Source organism: Prionailurus viverrinus, chromosome D3, assembly GCF_022837055.1.
Source record: "Prionailurus viverrinus isolate Anna chromosome D3, UM_Priviv_1.0, whole genome shotgun sequence".
NCBI classification, from domain to species: domain Eukaryota; kingdom Metazoa; phylum Chordata; class Mammalia; order Carnivora; family Felidae; genus Prionailurus; species Prionailurus viverrinus.
Genome location: NC_062572.1, coordinates 49149367 through 49167587, shown reverse-complemented (window position 1 = coordinate 49167587; position 18221 = coordinate 49149367).

Sequence of the window (18221 nt, the reverse complement as noted above, 5' to 3'; positions counted from 1 at the left end):
GAATCGGGCTTGCAGAGAGTGGCGACTCTCCGGTCATGGAAGGAGCTGCTTCTGTCTGTTCTCAGTTGTAAAGGAACATCACAGAATTAGAGACTGTATACAAAACGCTAGAAACACAGCAAAGGTGATGTTGAATTAGGGTTTTCCCCCTAAACTCTCAAAAGTCAGAATTCCCATTATAAAGACATCTATTGTCTAATATTTCCATGTATAACTCAGTACAGAATTCCCAGGAACACATGTACAAATGTAGCCTGTAAACGCTTGCTAAATGAATGGATCCGAGGAAGAAAAAAAATAGAGGTGCCTTTTGTGGGAAGCTATAGAATTCCATCAGTAATTAACATATGTTCCACTTTTTGCGGCCTCACCATCCCTCCACCATATTCCAGGCTATCAATTATCATTGAAGACACATGGACAGGATGTGCCTACTCTATTCTTTCTTTGTCTCAGTCCCTCCCTAGTAAAAATGTAGAAGGTGGCAAAGTACGTTAACTTCTGTGGGCTTGTCAGGACTCTTTGGAGTACATTTCCTACAAAGCACTATTTGGTCCCCAAAAGCTTCAATGAATCTGAACGCTCCTCCAAATACTCAGATTACTTTCTGAAAACGACATAGGCACTGGGGAGAACTAGACAGCCCACTTGATTGTGTCTGGCCCGACTGAGTAATAGGCAGAGCTTAGCAGAAACAGACATGGGAAGCCGAGGGTCTGGGAGCTCTGTCTTCTCTCTTGGTGTGACTACAGCACTGGCAGAAAGCAAGTCACCAGAAGTTGCAGCTACGACTCTGTGGGCAGAAATGAGGGAGGTATAACGATTTTAAAATAACTTTTGCTTTCCCGGGGCCGGCCTAGCACGCACAAATAGAACTTTGAGGGTTAGGCGGAGTGCTAAAGAGATGGACAGTCTTCCAGTTGCCAGATGTCTGGCTATATAACTTTTTGGCACTTTGTGCAACATGGAGGCAGATCTATGGATTGGATCTATAAACATTACAGTTACCATCTGACAACTGTTCAGTGGCCTCCATCCAGTTTCTAGTGGACAGGTGTTTGAATTACAAAAACAAAAAAACAAAAAAAAAACAACCACCCTCACAATTGGAGCTACTAATTGATATGCTCGTTGGAAGACCCAGAAACAAGGCCAAGAATTGAACGGGCGTGAAGGCAGAAATGTTCCCCCTTCCTGGTGGTCCCTCTTGTCTAAATTGGAGGCATTTGGGGAGAGTTTTGCCTGGCCGCTGTGGTGGGCTGTGATTAGATGGCACCAGTTCCCATGCTTTGCATTTGAAGCATTTCCCGAGCCCTTGATTAACTTTTAAAAATATTAAGGATTACAGGGCTCCTTTTCTGTATCCAGTTCAGCTTTCGCAGGGTCTGCCGTGCCTGCGCTTATTTGCAGACTTGACATCCATACGTAATTTAGGTTTTGTCTGCAATTCCGAAGAGAGACTTAATGAACCACTGTTGATGTTTCTCTGAGAACACGGACGGAGAAGGCCGAGAAGACCCAGCAGATTCTGGGCGTGCCGGAGGACATCTACGCTCCTTCACGGCTCCAGACACAGGGCGCTGGGCCTAATGGGCCATAGGTAGGATCAGTGGGAAAGCATGAGTGCGCCACACAGTTCCTGGTGTATGAGCACATTTGAATTGCTAAACCTCCATGTTTGCCCTTACAAGAGGTTCTGAGTAAAATGGGGGATTATTTATTTCATCCTATAAACGGTGCTGCATTTACCAACAGCTTTGAGGAACAAAGAACCCTTCCCATTCTCTGAAAAATAGGCCCTAAAAGAGCAAATCCTATTTTTAGTTATTTAATAAATTTCCTCCTTCACAAGTTTCTAATTTCGTGTGCCTCTGAATCACAGTCAATAATGTATCCAATGCTGATAATAGCATTGGCATAAAACACTTTTCACTTTGGTGGGGTTCCTGTGAGGCCCAAGTATTTTGAAGGTGATATTAATGGTGACAAATGAGAGAGAAAGCTTTCCCAGTTGATTCCTCTTCTTGTCAAGACGGAAGCTGTTTTTGTGGTGAAGTTTAAGTAAAGAGCTATGATGAATCGGAGACCTTGGCTCTGGAAGTAGATGCAATGCTAAATGTGGAAGTCTACTAACATGGAGGAAGTTAATCCTCAGCTCTCCATAAATGCAACAGCTCGGCACATGTATTGCTTTTTTTTTTTTTTTGAAACTGGGCATTTGAATTACTGACAATAACAATGTTTGTTCTAAGAAGAATTTGCATCGGAGAGCTATGTGCCAGTACTTTGGTAATATTTCTAAGTGCCTGGCTGACTATGGATGTATCTTTTTGTGCAGTATTAACAAACCAATCCATCAATTCTGCCAAACTACCAATCCAAATGTATTTTATACTTAACAAATGGATGGATAGTACGGTTCATTTCAACCAGTTACTGCATTGAAAACTGTTGAAATAGTTGTGAACAGAGGCTGAGCCCAAGGGAAGGCCTTGTACTAAAACCCTGCCTGTTCATTTCATAGTTTTTGCGATGCTGACCACAGACTCCAGGAGCTGGAAAGGACAGTGGTATGAGGTCCTGAGTCCTCAGCATAGAAGGGGCCCATGCAGCAGGTCATAAGGCAGATGGTTAGCAGAATATACTACTAGACACAGACACAGACACACACACGTCCTGTATATGTGATACATATTATATATGCACATATATACATACATATCCTTATATTAGAGTGAAAATCTTACCAGGAAAAATAAAAATCTTTATAGGCCCCATTTTTAAAAATCCAAAATGAGGGGCGCCTGGGTGGCGCAGTCGATTAAGCGTCCGACTTCAGCCAGGTCACGGTCTCGCGGTCTGTGGGTTCGAGCCCCGCGTCGGGCTCTGGGCTGATGGCTCAGAGCCTGGAGCCTGTTTCCGATTCTGTGTCTCCCTCTCTCTCTGCCCCTCCCCCGTTCATGCTCTGTCTCTCTCTGTCCCAAAAATAAATAAACGTTGAAAAAAAAATTTAAAAAAAAAAAAAAAAAAATCCAAAATGAAAGAGCTTTATCGAACCTATGTTTATTTATTTTTTGAAAGAGAGAGACACAGAGCACAGGTGGGGAGAGGGGCAGAGAGAGAGAGGGAGACACAGAACTCAGTTATTGAGCCTCAGGGGGAAATATATATATATTTATTTTTAATTTTTAAAAATGTTTATTTTTTGAAAGAGAGAGAGAGACAGAGCATGAGAGGGAGAGGGACAGAGAGAGGGAGACACAGAACTCAAAGCAGGCTCCAGGCTCTGAGCTGTCAGCACAGAGGCCAAGGCAGGGCTCAAACTCACAGACCTTGAGATCATGACCTGAGCCAAAGTTGGACGCTTAAGTGACTGAGCCATCCAGACACTCAAAATTTTTTTAATGTTTATTTATTTTTGAACAGGGAGGGGAAGAGGGGTAGAGAGAGAGGGAGACACAGAATCTGAAGCAGGCTCCAGGCTCCAAGCTGTCAGCACAGAGCCTGACATGGGGCTTCAATTCAAGGAACGCGATAGCATGACCTGAGCTAAAGTCAAACACTTAACCGACTGAGCCACCCAGGCACCCCTTGGGGGAAATATGTCTTTAAAATAATTTTTTTTATAGAAAACATCAAAATACACAAGTGGGGAGAATGATAAAATGAATCTTCACGTACTTACTCCTCCCCAGATTTCCATATTTATGAACACATGCCCCATTCTGCTTTATCGACAAGCTACCGTTACTCTTGCCCTTCCAGATTATTTTGAAGCAAATATAAAAAATTATATCATTCCACCTAAAAATATTTCAGCATGTATCTCTGAAAAATGGACTCACTTTTTAAAAACAATCAGAAAACTAAAAGTTAGCATGTAGACATTAATATTGCTTAATTTTCAGTCAGTGATCACATTTCCCCAATTATGTTGTAAAAATTTTTTCTTAAATTTTGCGTCTTTGAACTGGGGTCCAAAATGACCCACCCATTGCCATTATTTGAGTTGTCTCTTTTAAATCTATAGGTTCTTACTCCATCTTTCCCTTTTACTTTTTAATGGTTTTTGTTGTTGAAGAAATTGGATTTTGCCTAAAGAGTTTCCCACAGTGTAGATTTTTCTAGTGTCATTTAATGTGTATTTCTTTAAGTTGGAAGTTATACCTGAGGCTTGATTTGATGCAAGTTTGACTTCTGTGGCATTGCTCCTTTATGGGCGGTGGTGCAGGCCTCCATTGAGTGGGGCATAATAACTGGTCATCTCCCTTGGTCATGTTGGCAGCCACCAAACATCTAGACATCCATCTAGTACCACTGGGATCTAATTCATTCATTTCATTCATCAAGATGGTGCTGTCTAATATATTAGAACATTCCTTCTTCATTTAGTTGAAAGAGGATTTCTATAAAGAGGAATTTCCTGGAGTGCCTGGGTGGCTCAGTCGGTCGAGAGGCCAACTCTTGATTTCCATGAGGTCACGATCTCACAGTTCATGGGATTGAGCCCCGCGTCAGGCTCTGCACTGATGGCACGGAGCCTACTTGAGATTCTCTCTGCCCCTCCACCCCAAAATAAATAAACATTTTAAAAACAAAGAGGAACTTCATGATCAACAACCAGGTTAGACTGAGTTACAGCTCATGGAGAAGAGACAGGATTCATGCTCAGTTCTTTCCCTTTATTTCCCATTTTCTGAAACAAGGAGCTCTTCTCCTGGCATCCTACGAAGGTAACCGATGAGCGTCCTCCTAATTATAATTATGTAATCATGGATTTAAACATACCTGATATGTTTCCATCAATTTTCTTATTACCTTTATTGCTGTTCATATTGTCCCATCTTGGGCCAGTGGTCACCTCTTCAAATTGGCATCTTAGTGATCTCAATACATCCCTGTCATTTTTGACAGCCGTCTTCGGTAGTTCCAATGTCAAATTGTACATCTCCTGCCCAGACTTGGAATCAGCCATTTATCCCCAAAGTCCTGGTTCCTTTTGTGACTGAAAGGTTTTTAGGGACTGTGATACCAGGCAATAGAGGTGCTCTTTGCTCTAGATTCATCTTTAGTTTCTGTTGTTTAAGTGGCTAGAGCTAGGATATATATATTTTTTTTTCGATTACATTTTCTATTATGAAATAAATATACATATACACACAAAAAAATACTGATACATATATGTGCACATACAAATTCATATAGATACAGACATTTGTATATAAAATACATCAATTCAAATTAATACTATTATACTACAATTCAACCTTGGGACCATATGATTTTTGCTTCATCTGAAAATCACAATTGTCAGCTGCTTAATCCCAACAGTCTTAGCATAGCAAAACTAGCATTAGCACCAATACTATTTTCTCTATTTTGACAGGGCAAGGCAGTTCTCTTGTCTTTATGGTGTTTCCCAATAAAAATTTACAATTAATATACTTTAACATCACCTGCTTAATTCTGTATATGTTTACGCCACCAACTGGATATACATTTCAGTTCCTTTGTTTCATTTTTTCTTTTACTTTTTAGGGCTGCTTTTTTCTTCAAGTTTGTTATGAAAAATATTTACATGATTCCAAAATCAAGTCTACAAGATACATTTCAAGAACCCTAGCCACCATCTTGAGGATTTCTGTGCCTTCCACTCCCTCTCCACAGAAAACTAATTTATTTTATGATTTATGTTTATAGTGTTAAAAAGAGTATACAGACAGACAGACAGACATGCATCCGTATCTCCCATTCTTAGAGACAAGATGGTAAACCATACCTACTTCTCTTTATCCTGGTTTTTTTACCTAACATTATACCATGGAGGTAACGCCATGGTTGGATTTGGATACATTTCTACTCCTTTCTACACCTGCATAATACTTCATTGAGTAGATGTTCCATAATTCATCCAGGTAGTCCCCTATAACTGGATTTGAGTTGCTTCCAGGTTTGTTCCTACTAAACAATACTGGAATTACTAGCTTTGTGACTATATCTTAATGATTTTGCCAATGCATCTTGAAGATAGATTCCCAAAAGTAGGATTGCTGGGTCAAAGGGTAAGTGCATATGCCATTTTGCTCAATATTTCCAAATTCCCCTTTACAGAAGTTGTACCATCTTTCATTCCTTTTAGCAATATATTAGCATGCTGTTTCCTCACAGCCTTGCCAACAGGATTGCTTGTCTAACTGCTGGATTTTTGCCAATCTGATAGGAGAGAAATAGCATCTCAATGTAGTTTTATTGTGCATTTATTTTGCTATTAGTAAAATTGAATAAACTTTCCTGTGTTTATGAGCCACTTGTATTTCTTTTTCCGTGTACTATTTATTCATTTCTCCAGCCCACTTTATGGTTGCTGCCTTTTTTGCTCTATTTAGAAGTTCTTTGCAGATTTGAGATATGGACAGAAATAATATTTTATCTTTAATAAGCTCAAAATATTTTTCTCAATGTAATTGGCCTTTCCCCCAATATGTTGTGCATATATGTATTCATGTGCAAATATTTTCTTTTATTATATATAACCAAATATTCCATTTTTTTGCCTTATTGATTCTGGATTATGAGTCTTAGGAAAGCTTTCTTCATTCCCAGGTTATAAAGGAGTTCACTTGTGTTTTCTTTTTGTGCTCTGTGATTTGATTACTTGGCATTTAAATCTCTATTCATTTGGAATGTATCCTGGCATATGCTGTGAGGAATGGATCTAATTTCATCTTTTTCCATATGGCTATCCAGTTATCCCATTATTGCTTCTTCAATAGTCCATCTTTTCCCCTATGATTTGAAATGCTACCCTTATTATACTAAATTATATGTACTTACCATATTTATTTGCTATAAATTTCACATGTGAGTGGATTTGTTTCCAGATTTTTCCATCCTGTCTCTTTGCCATTGCCAATATCAAGATGGCTTAATTATGAAGGTCTTACTGTACATTTTAATACCTGATATGCCTAGTTTCCTCCTCATACTCTTTCTTTTCATGACATTCCTGCTTATTTTTTGCTTGTTTGTTCTTCCAAATGGACTTTCTCTATACTCAGGGGGAAAAAAATGATGGCATTCTTGTTGTTGACAATTTAACTTTATTTATTCGAGAGAACCAACAATTTTATGATGTTGAGTCTTCTTATTCAAGTACACGGTATGTCTTTTCACTTGTTCAAGATTTCTCTGTCTCTTTTAGAAGTATAATATAATTTTTATGATATAGGTTTCTTGCTAATTTTGCACCTAGGTATTTTGTTTTCATTTTTGCCATTGTAAATGCATTCTTCTCTTTTGCTATGCTTTTGTATGTGTATATATATCTACATATCTATATCTCTATAGGTTATTGGCTTTTAATGCTAAATTTATAACTTGCTGAAGTTATAATTTTATAACCTAAATCCTCATATTGTTTGTAGAGGTGTTTCATTGATTCTTTTCCATCTTTATTATGATAGATAATCTTATTTGCAACTCAACATAAGTTTACCTCTTTCTTTTTCAATTCTTATGCTTCTTATTGCTTTCTCTTGCCTAATTGCAGTGGCTAATACCTCCAGCACAAAAACATGAACTATCTGGCCCTAAGCAGAAAAACTTTGCTGACACCTACTGTGTATTATGTAATTTATTGAACAAAAGAGTCAATGAGTTTATTTGCAAGTGGACTTTATTCTTTTTTTATGTTCAAAAAAATTTTTTTCTTAACATTTATTCATTATTGAGAGGCAGAGAGACACAGCATGAGCAGGCAAGGGGCCGAGAGATGGAGAGACACAGAATCTGAAGCAGGCTCTAGGCTCTGAGCTGTCAGCACAGAGCCCAACGCAGGGCTCCAACTCACAAACTGCGAGATCATGACCTGAGCCGAAGTCAGACGCTCAACTGACTGAGCCACCCAGGCGCCCCATATGTTTATTTATTTATTTATTTTTGAGAGAGAGAGAGCATGAACAAGTGGGGGAGGAGTAGAGAGAAGGAGAGAGAGGATCCCAAGCAGGCTCCACACTGTCGACGCAGAACCCGACGTGGGGCTCGAACTCACGAACCGTGAAATCATGAGCTGAGCAGAAACCAATAGTTGGACGCTTAACTGACTGAGCCACCCAGGTGCCCCAGTGCATTTTATTCTTAAATATCCTTTTCCATCATTTGTTCCACAAATAAAAGTCGGTTCTTATTTTTGCATTCTTCCTCTTGTGCCCAGTACTAGTGTGTAAACTTGCTGGAGGACTGAAATCTTTTCTTACTCAAATTTTTTACCTTCTCAGAAGTTTGCCCACATTAGGAGTTCAAATACATTTGGTGGATTAAATGGACTGGGATTTTCATAGAACTATTCCACTGAATATGTTGTATTTTTTTTTCCGTGTCCACAGTAAGTCCTCATTTTCCCTTTTATCACTCACTATTTGTTATTACTTTCCCTAGAGCAGAAAGACTCTCCTGTTGACCTCAAATGAAACTCATCCCTGGTGCTGCCACTGTCACCTCTTATTGATTAAGTGCTTATGTCTCTAATGCCTTGCTCAGTCCCCTGCTCCCACTTTCCTCCTCTCCTCACACTTATAATTATTTTACTCCCACCTGCAGACTCAGTAGCTTTACAACCTGCCTTAATCCTTTTTTTTAAGAAAGATATGGGTTCTAAATTATCAACACAAAAAAATGTAAATATAAAATGAATATCTTCTTCATTTTTAATTACAGAGAGATACATGTTTATGAAAAATGAATTTCGGGGTCAAAGGAAAAGTATATATATTTTTTGTACTTGAGCGCTGTAAGGCTTTCTAATAATACTTCAAGTATATTAATATTTAAACAAATTACCCAATGCTTCTTGTTAGAGTGCAGGACACTGCTGTTGTATGTGTCATTCACAGTTCTGTGATTTGTTGAATTTCTATAATAGGTTATGCATTATAGGAGAATTTAAGTTGCAGTTTGAGACTAAGAAATGTTTTCTTGAAATGATTGTTACTTCAGAAAGTGGATGTGAGCCCAATAAGGGCGTTCCTTACAGCAGGCAGGGCACCCAAGTTACCCAGCTCACATTCTTTGCAGAAGATATATTGTGTTCACTGCTTCTCCTCTGCCCAGAGAGACCCTCAGACTTCTCCGGCTTTCTCTCAGGAGCTGAATGGGGCTGCTTTGTGATGCCAACATCTATGCTCAGGACGAAGGCCTTTACAGCCCAAGGACTTCAAGTTAGAATCCTGGCTTGATTTTGCCCTTGGTAATAAGCACAGACATTTCCTGCGGCCCTGGGAGGTTTACATGATTTCTGGCTGAAAAGCACTGAATACCATGACTGGCTCACAGAGGGCAGTTAGTAAATGTTAGCTCCCACTGCCCACCTGGGTCCCAGGCTCCCCATCCGCCCTTTGTGTTGGTGAATTTCCCATCCCTTCTGTAAATTCAGCAGCATACACTGCTACTTATCCCCAACTAACACCCCCCCCCCAAAAAAAAAAAATAAGGCAGAAAAGCCAACCTCTTGAGAGGACTTTGGCACCGTCAGTCAAGGGCTGCTCACCTGACATTGGTCACGTGGCTCTACAAACCGTTTGCCGGAGTAATTTGGTGCTGTGCCCTCTGAGAGGCTGAGCAACCAAGAGCTGGCAAGGCCTTGGAGATCATGTAACGTAACCCTCTCATTTTTCACATCAGGCCCAGAGAGGCCACGTGGATTGCCCAAGGTCGCAGAGTTAATTATGGCAGAACGGGGGCTGCTTTCCAGGTATCTGCCTTCCCGCTCTTTTGCTACACACCGCTGCCGTTTTCTCCTGATTTAGCAGTTCTCCCTCTGGGTGATAGAAGCCTGGAAGCAAATGTCTAAATGTGGCATATTATCTAAAATTAAATTTGCACAATCGCAGCCCACTCAATTCAAGAAGCCCTGAACTTTAATTCACTTGAGTCATACTTTTGCAGACGGAATTTTGGCCAAGATGAATTCTCAGTTCTGAAGACAAGTGAGACACAGGGACGTGGTTCAAGGATCACCTTTCTGATCAGGATCAGAAAGGAGACAAGCACCGTTCTGATCACCAGCTAATCAAATCTGACTGATTGCATCAGTTCCTTCAATGGAAGCTCTCACGTTTTTGGTACCGTCATTAGCCTGACCGGCCAGGCCCACAGACCCATTGATGATGGTGCAAACATGTATCATACTTTGAGGCTTTGTCATTTGTTGGTGACAGGTTATAGAATCTATATTTAGACAGTTACAAAATTTTTGAATTAGATACTGTGTCCTCTAAACTTTACACTGGCCTTTTCGAGAGTGAAGACTGTTAGGTTCTAGTATGTGAAAATACTTTGATGCTATTCTATGGCATTTACAAAGAGGTCAGTAGATAATGCTTTTTTTTTTATCTTTATATATTTTTATTGGGTTCTCTAACTGATGTCTGTTTTGAAATATTTCTTTTCAAAATTTCATGTCAGGATCTTCTTGGAGGGGGGAGTGTGTTCTACAAAGCACTCTAAGGTCATACCTAGTGCTTTAATTTGGAGATGAATAATTTAAATTATTTTAGTAAACCAACAAGTCCCTTATGATGTGTTTAATTGAGATGAAATAGGCAAAAAAAAATGTGTTTCCAACAATTATCTTAAAAAGAAAGTTGGGGGTGCCTGGGTGGCACAGTCAGTTAAGCATCCGACTTCGGATCAACTCATGATCTCACGGTTCGTGGGTTCAGGCCCCGCATTGGCTCTGTGCTGACCACGTGAAGCCTGGAGCCTGCTTCAGATTCTGTATCCCTCACCCCCCTTTCTCTGCCCCTCCCCCACTCACACTCTGTCCCTCTCTCTCTCAAAAATAAATAAACATTGGGGCTCCTGGGTGGCTCAGTCGGTTAACCGTCTGACTTCAGCTCAGGTCACGATCTCGCAGTCTGTGAGTTCGAGCCCCGCGTCAGGCTCTGGGTTGATGGCTCAGAGCCTGGAGCCTGCTTCTGATTCTGTGTCTCCCTCTCTCTCTCTGCCCCTCCCCCGTTCATGCTCTGTCTCTCTCTGTCCCAAAAATAAAATAAACGTTAAAAAAAAAAATTTTTTTAATAAAAAATAAATAAACGTTAAAAATTTTTAAAAAGTAAGTTGAATCTGACAAGCCTAATTTTCTAGAAACTATTATTAAAATTTGTGGACTAGATTTTGCAGATCATACTTTGAAAGAGAAAATAAAATTAATATTTTTAAACTTAAAAGAAAGGCAGTGTGGGGAAGAAAACTCAATAAACAAGAGTAGATTTAAAAAAAAAAAAATAGCTTCAATAGTGGATCCGGAGAACAGTGTCTGTATACTTAGCCTTAAAGGAACACTCCATGGAGAACAGAAGTTGTGGCCCACATCGTTATGTTGCACATAGCAAGCACGTAAGATAACCCAGATCCAGGTTGAATTTCAATTTCTTTTTATTAGAAAAGCAGGACTATTGACCAATTGCAATAAAATGGACCCTGATGCAGATTCAAGTAAATCTCTAGAACTGGTAACTTCACATTGGTGTAACTGAAGGTTAATTCATTTTAGAGAATACAGTCACAGCCACTGACACCCCATGAAATAATGTTCAGAGCAGGGCTTGCAGGTGTGTCAAATATGGTGAGCCAAGTTCACCTTCCCCACTCTTCTAACTTGCTGGGTGTATTCTTGTGGCTGGGCCCTGGCTCGTCCCAGGGAAGCAATACCACAGGGTCACAAAGAAGGCAGGGATCATAGTTGACGTAATGTGCAGACACTTACTTTGTAGAGTTCCCAAATTTCTCCCGCATGTAGTCCAAATATCTTATTTGTCCTTGGACACTGTTTGTGCTATCTGGAATTGATCCTTCATTTGACCAAACCAGAATCCTTTCAATGTCACGTATGAGCTATTCACATGAAAAGGTGGAGGTGTGGGGAAGGCTGAGAAATTTAAGAGAGTTAGGAACCATGGATGAAGACAGATTTTGATGAGGTACTCACCTGGAGAGATACAGAAAACCAGAAACTGTGTTCTTAGCACAAAGAAAAGGCACCCAAGGGGCGCCTGGGTGCCTCAATGGGTTAAGCGTCAGACTCTTGGTTTCAGCTCAGGTCATGATCTCATGGTGTGTGAGTTCGAGCCCCACGTAGGGCTCTGTGCTGGCAGTGCAAAGCCTGCTTGGGATTCTTGCCCTCTACGTCTCTCTCTGCCCCTCCCCAGCTCGTTCTGTTGCTGTCTCTCTCAAAATAAACAAATAAAAACTTGAAAAAAAAAAAAAAAAGAAACGGAGTGGGGAGAAATAACACAAAGAAAGATGATCGAGCCCGAAAGCCAGCATGGAGACTTAAGAGTAGTTTTGCCCGTTCTCTCAAGAGGTGATTGGGGCCAGTAGTGGACTGTAGCTCTAAATGTGATGGTAGGGCAGCGGCTGCAAGAATGGGAGAGCTTTTAGAAATCGCTCACCTCCTATTTTTCTCACTCCAGCCAGAACGTGTCTGTTGGTGGCTCACAGTAGTATTTCTGCAAGAGCAATTCATGGATCAGCTGCATCAGTAACACCGGGGACAATTGTTAAAAAGAAGATGCCTGGGTCCCCTTCAAGTCCCCGCTATCATAGTGTCTGGAGATGGGCCATAGAATTGGCATTTTAATCAGATTTCCCAAATACACATTTAGAGTGTGAGAACCACTGGAGCTGTTCCTTTGATGTGCCATATGACCTCTTCTCTTTATAGTATCTACTAAGATTTACACAGTGGTTCTACCCTAGAAAGTACATGTACATGTATCATCTCGTTTTATCCTCACAACAATCCTGTAGGATATTATTATCCCAATTTTACAAACAAGTGAATTACGCTTACAACTTTTAAGTGATTTTGCCCACAGCCCACATAGAAGTAGTGGCTCTGGGGGCGCCTGGGTGGCGCAGTCGGTTAAGCGTCCGACTTCAGCCAGGTCACGATCTCACGGTCTGTGAGTTCGAGCCCTGCGTCAGGCTCTGGGCTGATGGCTCAGAGCCTGGAGCCTGTTTCCGATTCTGTGTCTCCCTCTCTCTCTGCCCCTCCCCCGTTCATGCTCTGTCTCTCTCTGTCCCAAAAATAAATAAACGTTGAAAAAAAAAAAAATTAAAAAAAAAAAAAAAAAAAGAAGTAGTGGCTCTGGACCTTGACATTGGGTGTGTGAATTTCAAATTTAATGCTATTTCCCTCAGAGTGTGCTCACTCCCTCTATCCGTTTATCTTGAGATTAGGTACAGTGTCACCAGGTGAATGTGTGTGCCTCCGTCCAGGCCTCGGGCCTGGAATTCACCAGAACTGCAGGCCAAGGATGTGGGAGAAAATAAACAGCCTCAGGAGCACAGGTCTTCAAAGGTCAAACCTATAAACCTTAAAGGGATAGGGAATATTATTCCTATGAGGTTTACAGTGGTTCTTTGTTCCACCAAAGCAAATCATACAGTGATATCACGAACGGATGCAAATTCAGTCATCTGTCAACCTTTCAGGGGCCGCTACTCAATAATATGAACTACCTTTTACTCTTTTTATCCTTTTTCTCTTTCGTTTCCGGTGTCCTCCTTTGGGCCATTTGGTGGCTTATTTATACTTCCATTCCCTCTCGGTGCCAAGAAACAGGTGAGAGAGGAAATAAAACTGAATGAATATTGGTGCCTGTTAGCAGCTTGGAGAAAAAGCAGTTGTGACTACTGTCTCTTTATAGCAGGTTTTGGAATTATTTGTGTGTTTCAATTATCCACGTTGTCTACATCCCCTATTATCCCAGGTAAGTATTACGCTACGGTATCGACATAGCCTCTTAGCAAGTGTATTGCCTCTTGTTCGGTGCAATTGGCTGTGGCAATTCATGACTTTTTTAGACAAACACAGCATGAATGATCTCAAAGCAACTCTCAGTTATTCAAGGGTTAATGATCCAATGTGTGAGTTTTACAAGCATTTTGCTTCTTCCCTGTCTCTCTCCTGTTCTCCAGCCTTAGGTCATTTGGTTGCTTATTAGCATCTCCACCAGAGAATATTTAAGTTAAATTAAACTCAAACTAATCTTTCTCACTATAGTAGTGGCTTTTGATGTAAGCTATAATGAGAGAAGGAAGTCAAAAAAATATATTTTTCCTGGTTTTTTTTTCCTTAAACAGAACTTCCCATCTTACCCCTTTCCTTCCTTAACACAGAAAAACTAGAGTTAGCTTTAGCTCTCTTATGGAATTGTGGTATTCAAGTCCTGCCATTTTTCAAAAATCTTTCATCGAGCTGCTAAGTAAATGGGACAAAAATGTTTCAGTGCTCTGAAAAAGTATACAATACAAATTTCACTGATAGACCAAAAGGTTGAGAAAAACAACTTTAAATTGTCCAGTAACCCGTCCAAGCAATTTAGCATGGTGTGAAAGTCAGGAATTAGCACCTCAAATGGATGAATGTGAGTTCCATCTTTTCTCCCTTTTTCTGTTCACCCTCTGTCGGAGGTGCTAATGAACAGTGAAGTGGTCAAAAGGTAGGCAGTAGCAGGGGAAGAGAGAAAAGCCTGGCGATTACCCTCCAAACAAATAAATGAGAGATAGCCAAATGTATTTTTCTTTCTCTTCCTTCAGGCTCCTGAGAAACTTCTCTTCCTTTCTGTCTAGCTGAGAAGGCTCTGCCTGACTCATTCTATTGCCAATATGTTGGGTTCACCTAGAGCAAGGGCAACAACCTCCTGCTGTCCCCACTGTCTTTACAGGCTCAGGACAGATGTCCAACCCCTTCTGAGGACCCCCCCCTCCCCCGGACCTGAACATTCTTAAGTATGTAGAACGTGGCGTAACATCTCATTCAGCCAGGACGCTATATTATGTAGTATGAACGTATAAATTAGCACAGATTTAGCTGTCAGGCATAAGGAATGCATTTTCTAGCAGGGGTACTTGGATGGAAGTCTCTCCACCTCTTTTTGAAAACATTCTCTTCTTTCTATAAATTATTCTAGAGAGAGATACAGAAATTGTGCTGGCTCTGAAGAATCCAGAACAAGGCAGAGGTCCACAATCTGGAAAAGTATTCACAACTTCTACCAAAGAAGTGGCAGAAACCAGCTCTGGCTAATTTCCAAAGATGCATATTGTGTAAGAAAGAGGGCCGATTGGAATGGAGTTCTGTCTTAGGCTTGCTCCCAGTCTATCTCAGTCAGATGGCATTGTAGACCACTTTGAATTTTTGTACACTTAAAATTTCGAGATTGTGTCATGTTCTACATCTCTTCAGGAGTTCCTACTTTCAAAAAGAGAAAATTAGAATTATATTAGAAAAATAAAACTCTATCACTGCATGACCTATAACTAATCTCAGACTAGCTTGTGTTCACACTTGTCTAGGGAAAATATATTTCTGTAAGGTGTTAAACGTTATTTTTTTAAGACTTTAAGGATGAAGTCTTAGGGATGTGTGTGTGTGTGTGTGTGTGTGTGTGTGTGTAAAATTCTTTCTCTTCTATCAATACTGTATCTGTTTTGCCTCGTTTTATTAATCTAGAAAATGGGGTATAAGTGGCTGACATTTGAGAGTTCCTTGGCCAGTAGCAGGAACATGATAATACTGAAAGTCTCTTGTCTCAAGGGTAACTTGAGAGTGAATGGTAATCAAAGCATTCAGCCCAATATAAAACAAATAATATTGTGTGGACTTCACACCGCATGATTTTGTTAACTCTAGACTTCGTGTCTCCATGGCAAGTGGATCCCCAAAGCCCAGGCAGCAAAAATGTTAGTGTTTCCTCTGAAGATAAAGTTAACAATATCTAACAAACATATGATTTAATCCATTGTCACTGTTTTGCAGAAGAATTTATTTGTGGTGCATGGGGAGGGGGGGGAGTCTTTTTTCTTTAAGATGTGCTATCCATCTTCCTCAGGCCCAGAAATTACGCCCTAAATAATTAAAATAACAATGCACCTTCACTGAGACTCTAGGTAAACCGTCCTAATAGTGGAAATCTGGACAGCCCATGGAAGGGACGGAGGGCTGCCAAGGATAGAATTAACCTTCCTTTCGCATAGCAGACTGCTGAGTTTAGAATCATTTTCTTTATGGCTTTTCCTAATGATCCTGGAGGAAAAAAGTCCAAAACACCCCTGTCCTGAAATACTCATCCGGATACCATGTGAAATAAGATAAGGTGGTGATAAGGCTGCCTGACCTCTGTGTTAACTCCTAGCAGTTAAAATTCTGTTCTTGTAACAGGAATTCTAATTTGCTCTTCACATCACAGATGCAAACGCGTCAGATATTAAATGAGTGAGGATTACCCTGATGCCCTGCTTTGCAGGCTTCCTTTGAAGACTCCGGGGGATATAAGGCATTTAGCTGTTTCCTTTTCTTTCCCTCTAGAGGCATCTGGCTAAGTCAGGTGGAGCACATTCCGCACGCTCCCATTTATTACTTGCTCTCTTCCTGCACTGGCTTTTCCCCTTCCCACCTCTCTGTCTTGGCCTTCACCAAACATCTTTATTCAGAACCAAACACTATGTTTGTTTCTGGAATTTCCATCAGGATAAAGAAGAGAAGGAGCAGACTCATGTCAGGGACACTCCCCGAAAACCTGGAAACCTCTGATTGCACAAACACACACGTGCATGTAGCGGCTGGTGGCCGCCTCCCTCCTGCTTTATGCGTCCAATGCTGATGAAGGCCTTCTTTTGCTCAAGGAGTGTAATTTGTTTAGCTGTCCCCCAAATATAAATCACATTTACCACTCTCCAGAAGACAGGCAGCTTGCTTTTCAAGGATTTCACAGAGAAGGAAATAGAGCTTGGTTCAAGAGTAGGAAAATATTTGCTATTCTTCCAAGTTCAGATTGTCCCCATAACTCTCCAGTGGACACACAAAGCAGGACCCCAGGCAAATGCATACAAGTTCTCTTCAGGATGTTGTTTTCTTCTTGCCGGTCACTTGGGTGGATTCCCAGCCAACCTGTGCCAGTGGTAGGGAATGTATTTTCCCTGTGGATTGTAGGGAGCAACCAGATCCAGATGGCTGACAGTCAGGTGCTTCCAGGATAGACACATCCGTAGGCTCTCCATCCACTTCTGCAATTGGATCCTACCTAGCATCCTATCCCTATTTCCGCCCACCTGTAGGCTTTCTGCCTGTGCCTGCATCTGTAAGCCATGGTGACCAGGAGCAGGAGGGAAGGGAGGTTGCTCCCCGCAGAGCCCAGCAGCAGGTCCTCTTCTGGCGAAAAGAGGAAGCAAGAGCACAAGGAGAGCAGAAGTGGCTGTTGGGAACTATGATTTTTTTCTCGTTCTCCATCCCCAAAACAACGATGGCTACCAATTGTTTATCCTTCCAGAAATAGTCTTTGTGTGTGCGTATTAATATCTAGGGTGTGTGTGTGTGTGTCTAAATTTCCAATCCTTTCCTTGGGTCAGGCTACTGGGGTGGTTGAGGGGAGTGATGGGCTAAGGGTACAGCTGCCTTTTATGGTTTTTATGTAGATGGTAGGACAGCCTGTTGGAAGGGGCTGCAGCCTTTGCCCTGGGCCCACAACCTTTTAGGGTGAGCACTGCTTTTGTTGTTCTTGTTTAAAAAAACCCCAGATCTATGTGTTTGTGTGTGTATGTTTTAGTAACAAAAACAAATGCTAAGTTCACATAACGAAATAACTAAGTGCATATGATATCACTGTATTTAGAAATATCACATGCAATGAACACATTGTCATCATGGTTTTTCAAGTGACAAGAATAAGAAGCAAGGAAGGAAAGAAGGAAGGAAGGGAGGGAGGGAGGAAGGAAGGAAGGAAGGAAGGAAGGAGGGAGGGAGGAAGGAAGGAGGAAACAGCACCCCCGCTACTTACGGTTGCTATTTGCCAAAGTGTCTTTCTCTGTGGAGCAGCATCTATCATTTCTCTCTTGTGGACACAGGGCAGTGACAGTGGGTTTGTCCTTGTTGCTGTAAAATTTAAATTTAAGGTTTCAAAACTCAGTTTCATCTGTTGCTTTCTGTATGAAAGACGTGTGAGGTCCAGGGCCTCCTCCAGTACCCTTTTGAAGGAGGCACAGAGCCTCTTCTCCCTGCTTCACTAAGCAACAAGGCCACACATGGGGCCGAGTCGCTGATGTAGCTTCTGCAACCCCACATCCTGGCCTGTCTCTGGGCAAGGAGGGAGTACCCAGCTAAGGATGGAGAAGCAGGTGCACACTGCTTCTCTCCCATGCTCTGTCATGAAAGTAGACTT